Source organism: Ailuropoda melanoleuca, chromosome X (assembly GCF_002007445.2).
Source record: "Ailuropoda melanoleuca isolate Jingjing chromosome X, ASM200744v2, whole genome shotgun sequence".
Taxonomy (NCBI): domain Eukaryota; kingdom Metazoa; phylum Chordata; class Mammalia; order Carnivora; family Ursidae; genus Ailuropoda; species Ailuropoda melanoleuca.
In genome coordinates this window covers 82310763-82313776 of record NC_048238.1, presented here as the reverse complement: position 1 = coordinate 82313776, position 3014 = coordinate 82310763, and positions in this window count along the sequence as shown.

Here is a 3014-nt window from a genome sequence, read left to right as displayed (position 1 = left end):
GAGTTATCTAGGTGTGATCATAGCGATTGTTTGTCCCTTAACATGGTATTACACGTTTCTACATTATGTCGTAGTCCTCTTAATCACTGTAAACAAGTACTTATCAAGGTTTTGAAACTACCTCTCGTTTCTACGTGCTCCATCGTTTTTGTTTTGTTTCGATCTGCATCCATTTTGCGGGTTAGATTTTATCCCACCCGCCAGGTTTATGCCACTCAGCGCAAGTCATCAGAGACACTTTCAGCTTTGCGTTTTGATCGGGTCTCTTTCATAGTGTTGTGTCCATGCAGTTGCATTTCAATGGCATCAGCTGCAGTTGCTGGATCGGAGATTTGTATCAGGGCATTTTGGAAATGGTGGTTTCCCCTTCTTTCCTGTTGGGGTTGTGCCAGATAACGCAGCTTTTCCTGTAATAGGTCTGCCCAGACAGCAGCTGGCGTGCGACGTGGGGCAGGAGAATTGTGAATTCAGTCACTTGCCTTCGTTCCTTTGATTACCGCAGACAGAGCTTGTCCCTGGGAATTACCAGCCGATTCAGGGACGTCGACAGGATGAGAGTCAGGAGAGAGGGCTTTCTGAAGGTGATGGGTGAGAGAGAGCGCCTTTGGAGTTGGCCTGAGTGGTGGTTGAGATTGAAGAAGAGAAGATAGTAGGGGGATGCTATATACATGACAAGAATTCTTTAGATTTCTAGAGAAGATTCATTCATTTGAAAAGTTCCTTTCGTCTTTGTCAGGGACTCCTTTTTGCATCTGATAAAAGCTATGTACTTCACTCTGCCCTCCCCTCAGATGTAGGCTCTCAGAAATGCCAGCAGTTGTACCTGATTTCCTCGTAAGCCGCCCATGGCAACGTCAGAGTGAGGAACCTCATTGTGTACGGATAGACCTAGTGGGAGGGAAACGTTGGTGCCAGTATTTCACCATACTTCCCCCCTGATTTTTTGAATTCCTTCTAGAGAGCAGCTTTGTGTTTCATTAGGGATCTGTAGCCTTACTTCAATAAATGGTGGTGGGGTTGGATCACAGTGATCGCCCTGGAAAGTGGAAAATCCTCGAGGAAGAGCATCTTAGGAAAAGAGCATGGGTCCCAAAGCCAGGTCCAGGAAGCGTGTGATGAGGATTACAGAGGGAGGGGGCAAAACCAACAGGAAAGAGAAATTGACATTTGCCTTTCCCTGAGTCTTAAAGCTGGGTTTTAATTGTGTGTCTAGGGGTCTTTGTGTACAAAATGTGACTGTTAGGATGTTTATGATGGTCAGCAAGTTACTAAATGCGAGCTCCATGCTCAGTGCTTGCCAGTGTTTTGAGTGGTTAACACTCTGGGTTCCGTATTCTAGCTTTTTGGGGCTCAGGTGTAGATTCTTGGGTAGGGATCTCATTTCCAGGGTTCAGCATTCTCATCTGCAAAACGGCAACATTCATTCTTCAGTGTGAGAATTCAATAAGATATGCTTCAGAAGCACAATGGATAATGCCTGACACACATTACATGTTCAAGAACTGTAGCCATTACTGTAATTTTGTAACGATTGTAATTGTAACGATTCCAACATAGATTCGGCCTCTTCAGGTCCATGGGCAAGGGAGCCAGGTAACTGCATATATGTGAAGGAAAACGGGCATTTGAGGCGTCTAAATGAAAATGGAGAGGGATGTTTTTATTCATAAGAGTGGATTCTTTATGTATTCCCAAAGACCACCATCTCTCCATGTTGCCCTTGTCTTTTTGAAGTTGCCCATGCTTTTGGTAAACGTTTCTGAAATTTGGTTTGATAATTGAGAGAATAAATGTGTTCAGGTTTGCATGTATATTTCATGAGTGTTATGTAGATTACGTTATCGGGGTTTTCATCTAGCGGAAAGTGTGACCAAAGCCTCCATTTCATTAAGTGTATGTTGCAGGAACTGTCTAGCAAGAGGACCAGGGTTCAGTGTCATCTGGAGGGGCAGGCAGATGTTTATTATCCAGTGAAAATTATCGCTTAGGAAAATCCATTTGTGCGTGTGTGACCGGTTTAATTCGTTGAGTCAGTCAGTCCCTACAGAAGCTGATGCATGTACGAAACGGAGGTTGGTTTATTCCAGCAATGGCTGAGTTGTGGTGTTGAGTTTCCATTTCAGAGATGTTTTCTCTGTGATTACCTACAACCTGTTCACCATCACAAGTCACTACCTCTGACTGCCTCTTTCATTGCCTTCTCTGCTAGTGTGTAAGCACCAGGTGGGAGCAACTGTCTCTTGGTCGCCATTTTATTTCCCATGTAGCATGGTGCCCAGCACTTAGTATTAAGTGAATACTTAACGAAAGAAAAATAGCCCAATACCAATGCATTACCAAGTAGCATAATGTAAGGGTTAAGAGTTTGAACTTTGCGGTCAGTGAAGCTGAGATTTATGTCCCGGATCTGTCGCTTATGAGCTATGACTACCTTGGACAAGTTGTTTCACCTCCTTGAGCCTGCTCATCTGTAGAATGGTGACGATGATAACTAATTCCTAGGCTCATTGCGCATGTTAAATAAGATAATGTATTTCACATGCTCACAGTTGCACATGGTAAATATTCCGTGAATTGTAGTTATCATAATAGTTTTGATTTTTTATCCTTACTATGAATCAAAATGCTTATTGTTGAATGAATTGTTTGGCAGGAGGAAAGGAAAGTTTGAATAAGCGGTTTGATTGTAGAAAACTGGAAAGACTATACAAAAGTCTGAAAAGACTGAAGATTGAAATATTCCACAGGATGGGGCACCTGGGTGGCTCAGTTGATGAAGTGACTGCCTTCAGCTCAGGTCACGATCTCAGGGTCCTGGGATCGAGGCCTGTTTCAGGTTCCCTGTTCGGCAGGGAGTCAGCTCTTTCTGGCTGCTCAGTGCTTTCTTTCTTTCTTTCTTTTTTTTTAAGATTTTATTTATTTAACAGAGAGACAGCCAGTGAGAGAGGGAACACAGGCAGGGGGAGTGGGAGAGGAAGAAGCAGGCTCACAGCGGAGGAGCCTGATGTGGGGCT